Source organism: Zophobas morio, unplaced genomic scaffold (assembly GCF_036711695.1).
Source record: "Zophobas morio isolate AGI-343-1 ecotype UQ-CSIRO unplaced genomic scaffold, CSIRO_AGI_Zmor_V1 ptg000009l, whole genome shotgun sequence".
Classification (NCBI taxonomy): domain Eukaryota; kingdom Metazoa; phylum Arthropoda; class Insecta; order Coleoptera; family Tenebrionidae; genus Zophobas; species Zophobas morio.
In genome coordinates, this window is record NW_026972114.1 from 120,140 (window position 1) to 127,110 (window position 6,971).

Here is a 6,971-nt window from a genome sequence, read left to right on the forward strand (position 1 = left end):
TAGGTAACTTTGAACATAGAAACGTTCGGATATAAAAGCAGCCTCTCTATTGGTCAACTTAATCGCCTTCCAGTTCTCACACGGTTAAAACCTGGACAATTCTTTTTGCGAATTACGGCACAGTTCGGGACAGGGAACATGTCATTCACGGGAATGGCGCGAATTCTGGGACACCCTGTATATCGGTCACCCCCCGGCAGTGGTCCCATACCGGGGAGAAGGCATTTATACTGTGGAGTGCGCCTGGTGCCCGACAGGTTTTAACGACTTCGCTGTCGGTTTTTTATAGAGGTTTGACCTGACCTGACCTGACCTGACCTGACCTGACCTGACCCTTTTTTTTTTTTTTTTTTTTTTTTCTATGAAAGGTGAAACCCTCATGGGCACCAGGGACTTAGTTTCGAGCGTCCCTGGTAGTGCCAGGACTCTTACCGGCTAAAACCCCTTCCTCGACCAGCTGTTCTCCGACCCCCCCGGAACCGCGTTAGCATTACTTCAGGGGGGTGGTTGGTCGTCACGTTCTTCTTTTTTCTTGCTTTTTCTTCCATTCTTCTCTTCTCGTCTTTTTTTTTTTACTTAGTTGTCACCTGTCCGATTTTTTTTTTCTCTCTTTTTTTTTAAATTCTTTGTTTCCTATTTATTTTTCCTCTTGTTTGTTGTTCTTGTAACTCTTATGAGATTTTTTTTTTCTCCTTTTCTTGCATTCCTGTCGTTTCTCTTTACTTCCTCTTAACTTTTTTATTTTTTTTATTTTTTTATTTATTTATTTATTTTTTTTTTCACTCCCTTCTCATGTCTCTTCTTTCTCTCTCTCTCTCTCTTTCCTGCTCACATTTGTCTTTCATAATTTTCACTAACATCCTATCTATTTCCTTCCATCCCTCCTCGTTCTCTACCATCGTCTCTATCATTTTGTTGACATTCACTCTTTTTCCCAGTTTTTCTTCACATTCTTCTCTCACTCTAGCCCATCTTTTGCATTCAAAAATAGCATGTTCTACATCTTCTTCCACTCCTTCCTCGCAATACAAGCAAGCTGCGCATTCAATCTTGCCTATCCTTTTCAGGTAGGCCCCAAAACTCCCGTGACCGGTGAGCACTTGAGAGGTGTAGTGGTTCACCTCCCCGTGCCCCCGGTCGATCCATTCAGGGAGGTTCGGGATTAGCCGGCTTGTCCAGGCGGCCTTCTCCGTCTGCCTCCACCTTTCACTCCACACTCTCATCAGGTCCTCTCTCGCTTTCCTCTTGCACGCCACTGAGGGGGCCGAAGTCGCCTCCCTCTCCCTTTCATCTTTTCTCCTCTTCGATTCGCGAAGACGTTCCTCCGCCAGTAGATCCAACGGAGGGACCCCAGCCAGCACGCACAGTGCCTCCCCGGACACCGTGCGATACGCACAACATACTCGCAAAAGCATATTTCTCTGGGCACCCAGAAGCATCTGTCGATACTTCTGTATGCGGTACCCATCGCTCCATGCTTCCGCCCCATACAACAGCATCCCATGGACGACACTACATAGCACTCTTCTTTTGCTCGCCCTGGGTCCTCCTACATTGGGTAGCAGTCGGCCCAGAGCACCCACAACCACCTTAGCCTTTCTCACCACTCGTTCCACTTGCTCGACCACCCTGAGGTTTCTTTGAAATTCCACCCCAAGGTACCTCGCCGCTTCCCGGGTCTCAATCATTCTGCCTTCCATGCACACATTCATTTTCCGTATCGTCCTCCTCCCTACCAAAAGCACCGCTTCGCTCTTGTCGGGTGCGAGTGAGAGACCGTTGTCTCTCATCCATGCACCCACGAGCCGCAGTGCTTCTTCGGTCCTTTCTCTCAGGTCCTCTTCATTCTTACCTATCGCAATCACCGCCAGATCATCCGCGTACCCGATGAGCTTTACCCCATCAGGTACCTCCATTCTTAAGACCTCATCGTAAAATATGTTCCACAGGAGCGGCCCCAGAACCGACCCCTGCGGAACCCCGGCAGTCATTTCAAATTCGCCCATCTCCGTTTGAACCACTCTTTCGCTCAGATAGGACCGCACCACGTTCACGAGGTACGGTTCCACCCCCATGCTTACAAGACGATCCAGTATCCCTCTCCACGATACCGTATTGAAGGCGTTCCGGACGTCCACAGTCACCATCACACAGAACCGCCGGGTACCCCATGTACCCACGTTCGCTCCTCTAGCGTACTCCCGTGCATCCATCATGGCGTCGATCGTAGATCGTCCCGCCCTGAATCCATACTGTGTCTCCGCCAGATCCCCGAGCCTCCGAACGTCGTTCCTCAATCTCGCGGCCAACATTCCCTCGTACAGCTTGCCCATCCCGTTCAACAGACAGATGGGCCTATATTTCACTTTCTCTCCTTCCTTTCTTTCCTTTTCTATCATCACCAGTCTCGCCACCTTCCATTCCTTGGGAACTAGCCCGTTCTCCAAGCACCTATTCATCATCTCCAGACATTCTTTTTCACATTCTCTCGCGTAAATCTTACACACCTCTGATGGTATTTTGTCCGGACCGGGCGCCTTACCCTTCCTCAGCCTCCCGGCCGCCTCTTGCAGCTCGGCGAGGGTGAAGGCCGGCACCCGCCCGTCCACCACCAGGTCCTTCCACTCTAGAGGCTCGTGCTCAGGAAAGAGCTTGCGAGCCTCCTCCATAACATTCTCTCCGCACGCAATACCTTTCATTCCTCTTCCCATCCACTTCGTCACAATCTTGTATCCTTCTCCCCATACATTCCTGTCCACTTCCTCACATACTTTCTTCCACGCTTTTTCCTTCGATCTATTGATCATGATTTGTAGTTCTTTCTTCTTTTGTTTGTATTCTTTCCCTTTTTCCGCTATTACTTCCATGTTACCTCTCTTTTTTTGGCACCTTGTCCATTCTCTTCTCTTCCTCAAGCATTCTCTCCTCTTTTCCGCTATCTCATTCGTCCACCAATACACACCTTTCCTCTTTCCCATGCATCCCTTTTTTTTTAAAACCCTGTCACACGTTTCCTCTAACACTCTCTTCGTCTCACACACTAGGTCCTTACGTTCATCCATCGTCTTTACTCTTTCCTTCATCACCTCAGCCAGTCTTTCCATCTTATCTTCCGCTACTCTCCATCCCATGTCCTTCATTCTATCTTCTCCTCTCGCACACTCTCCTGTCTTACCCAGCACCCATAATATGTCCTGGTGATCGCTCAAATTCTCCTGTTCTAGCACTCTCCATTCTTTCATTCTTCTCGCCACCCCTTCCGTGCTGAGGGTCAGGTCGATATGCGACTTCTGATAACCTCGCAGGAAAGTGGGGGCATTTCCACAGTTGTGACAAATCATGCACCTCTCAGCCATCCAATCCTCAACCAATCTACCTCTCGGGTCATTCACTGTGGGGGAGCCCCACAGGGGTGACTTCGCATTGAAGTCCCCTGCGACCACCACCTCCCCCTCCCATGTATTCACACTTTCACCCAGATCATCCAGGAACTTTGAATATCTCCCAATATCAATATTGGGAGATATGTAACATCCATACAATACCCATTCCTTAAACTTCACCCATACGAATCCTTCACCCTTTCCAAACCTCTCTCCTCTGCGTATGCTTTCCTTGGCACGTGACAGGGCCCGTTTAAATAGCGTACACTTCCCACTGCCCGCCTTGTGTCCCGTCTTGTTACAGATCGGACACTCTTCTTCATTCTGGCATTCCTTAAGCGAGTGACCTGCCTTTCCACATCTGTAACACAGGTTTCTCCTGTCCGGTCCTTCGCAGATGTTCTCCGTATGGTCATATGTCCAGCATTTATAGCATCTCCTGACCTCGACTGTTTGTTCCACCTGACATGAAACTAATCCTATCCTGATTATTCCCTTTTCCATCTTGCTCTCGTCCTCCTTGTCGTTTATCATTACAGTAACAGCTTTCGTATTCCCTGTGTTCGGTCTCAGATCTCCGATTCTAAATCCAACCCCATGCTTTTTGCCTAGTGTCCGCTCGAGACTTTCGATCACTTCTTCCTTTCCTGTGGTCGCATCCATTCCTCTTATACGGTAGCTTGTTCCCTTCGTCGACATCTTCCCTACCGTCTTAATGTTGACTTTTTCAGGCAGTTGATTTATTAGGTGCCTAATTTCGCTTATCGCTTCATCATTTTTCTCGGTTATAATCAATAGTTTCCCGTCTTTTGTGCTCTTCAAGCTTTTAATGCTATCTCCCGCTCTATTTGTGTTTATTGCCGCTTTGACATTAGCTATTGTGTTTACAAAGTCCTTCCCCTTTTGCTCTACCACCAGCCCGTATGTTTTCCTCTCCCTGATTTTCTCAGGAGCGACCGTTTGCCTGTCTTTAGGGGGGCTGTCTCGTCCGTCGTGTATCGGACGAACACCAGCACCTCGGTGACTTGAGCACTTCTGTGCCTGCCTGTGTAGTACAAAGAAACACGACCTTATGTACCCTGTACTTAAGGAACTCTTTTTATGTTTGAAGGGGGCCCCGGCTAGCGTGGGGGCCGAGAGTGTTGACATATGTCAAACTCCGGCCCCTTACAGGTATCTCCTATACCGGCAATGGACATCCAAAACCGTCCAAAGAATAACTCCAATGGCGTTCGAGTTCGTCGTATCGTCGTTAAGTCGATAAGTCGACCTCATGGAGGAAGGAATATAATATATTATATTATATTATATTATATTCCTTCCTCCATGGTCGACCCCCCCGCTGCCTCAGGGGTTCACTAATCGAGATATTCTTTTGAAAGGAGGCATCCGTCAGCGACATGCAACGTCTTTCGCCATCTCTCGCCGACTTTTGCCACTTTTCTCTTGTGCCGCTCGAGTTAACGCTTTGCTGCTGTTTTAGGTGTTTTCCGGAGTCTCGAGGACATGGGGGCCCTAGAAAATGTCCCGGTGAGTTGATGTGAACTTGTTGTCCTCGATCTGATAGTCGTCCCCTGTCGCGGTTGACGAAAATCCGGCACCTAATTAATTCGTCGGAGAGGCGGACTTTGCCAATTTCGAATTGGAATAACTCGAAAACGGCCGGAGGGATCGAGACGAAATCGACGGCGTTAGAATCCTTGAGGAAGGGAGAAAAGGACCATACTAGAAACCGACCTCCGAGACGACTTTTTTTGGCCCCCTTGTGTCGGCCGATCGATGAGAAAAAACGGAAATTCTGACTTCGAGCCGAGCCTGGCGAGTCGGAGGGATGGTATGAATGGACTCTTTTGCTTTCTCTCGCTCCTTGTGCTTTTGTAGCTGCCTGAGGAATCTGAACAGTCGGTCGAATTTTACACTCGATGGATTTCTTTCCGAGTCCGAGACTGAGGGTAAAGTCGAAACTTACTGCGTCACCTGGAGATCGAGGAGGGGTCGGAGAAGTCTTCCCAGTATCCTTGCTAGTCGTTTAAGTTAACTTAAGGATAAATTTTTGGAAATGCATAAAATCCACCCAAGTTCCGTGGTAAACAGAAAACTGCATTACCGACTGAGTCTGTCACTTGTCACTTCGATTCCAGGATGAAAACGCTTTTTCCATTTTCCGGCTTTCCCGGGAGTTTTCAAATGCTCAGCTTACCTTCGGAGCCCCCTAGTGATGTCTCCGGGTGAGTACCTTTGATCGCAGGAATCGTAATTGCATGGTCTTGTCTGTTAACAGCGAACGGAATTTATTCGTTGGAGAGGCGTACTTTTCGAAATTGAAATTGGAATAACTCGAAAACGGCCGGACCGATGGAGACGAGATAGACGGCGTTGGAATCGTCGCGGAAGGGAGCATAAGCCTATACCGGAGAGAAACCCCTGGGGTGACTTTTTTCCACCCCTTGTGACAGCTGATCGATCTGAAAAAATTCCTTGGGGCTATTCAGACGAGACTAAAGACGAAGGACCTTCATCCAGGCACCCCTCTGACCCTCCGTGGAGTCCTTTTGTGTGTTAGAATTAAGATAATCTTGTAATCGACTCTATTGTAATCATGGCATGTTATGTTACGATCGAATTTTTATCTTGACTTTTAATACCACTCTCAAATTTAATGCATGTTCAAACCTGTAACCTGAATGGCTTGAATAAAATGTCTGGGACTCGTAAACTGCTGATTTTTAATAATAGTGGACTGTTTGACACTAAGGAAAATAATCTCGAGACTATAGAAAATTTGTCGAGAATTGCATTATTTCTCTGAGTCTTGAAAAATTATTTTGAAACTCGGGAAATTTTCTAGAGACTCGGGACGTTACATAGACACTTGGGAAAATTCACTGGACCCTTAGAAAAAATTTTTTGACTTGAGGAAATTAATTGTTGGACTTGGTAAAATTTTTCGAGAATTTGAAAAAATTCAAGGACTTAAAAAAAATTACTAGGGACTGGAGAAAGTACTATTGACACTAGGGAAATAAATTTTGGACTTTGAAAATTTTTTCCAAAATCCATAAATTTCCTAGGACCTTCAAAAATTACTTTTGACACAAAAAAAATTACTATTGTTACTGAGGAAAAAAAATTTGGACTTTGAAAAATTTTTCGAAAATCTAGAAAATTCCTGGGACGTTAAAAAAATTTTTTTGACACTTAAAAAATTACTGTTGTTACTAAGGAAAAAAAATTTGGACTTGGAAAAATTTTTCGAAAATCTAGAAATTTCCTAGGACCTTTAAAAAATATTTTTGACACTTAAAAAATTACTATTGTTACTAAGGGATGTTGGAGCGACACCTAGTGTCGGCCGTGCGAGGCTCGCTCGTGTAGTCGCCTTCACGAGATGGCTATATTGCGCAGAGCGACACAGCGCCACTTGAAGACGCCATATTTTTAGACACTTCTGGTACGACCGTCCGCGTGGCTACCAGCGCGACTATGTTACGCTCGTCGAATATTCTCTTGTAATGTGCCATAATGTAATATACGTTAGTAACCGATTCCGTGGTGTTTTCATTTCCGCCAACAGGTTATGGGCCCAGA

At 46.5% G+C, this 6,971-nt stretch overlaps 1 long non-coding RNA gene across 1 annotated transcript; it reads left to right on the forward strand.

Annotated features, from left to right (window-relative positions):
* The first annotated feature begins 4,699 nt into the window (after positions 1 to 4,699).
* On the forward strand, positions 4,700 to 6,099 carry LOC135125561 (uncharacterized). Its single transcript, XR_010279893.1, has 3 exons — positions 4,700 to 5,217; positions 5,265 to 5,611; positions 5,665 to 6,099. It is a non-coding gene; the product is annotated as an uncharacterized LOC135125561 (long non-coding RNA).
* The last annotated feature ends 872 nt before the right edge of the window (positions 6,100 to 6,971 follow it).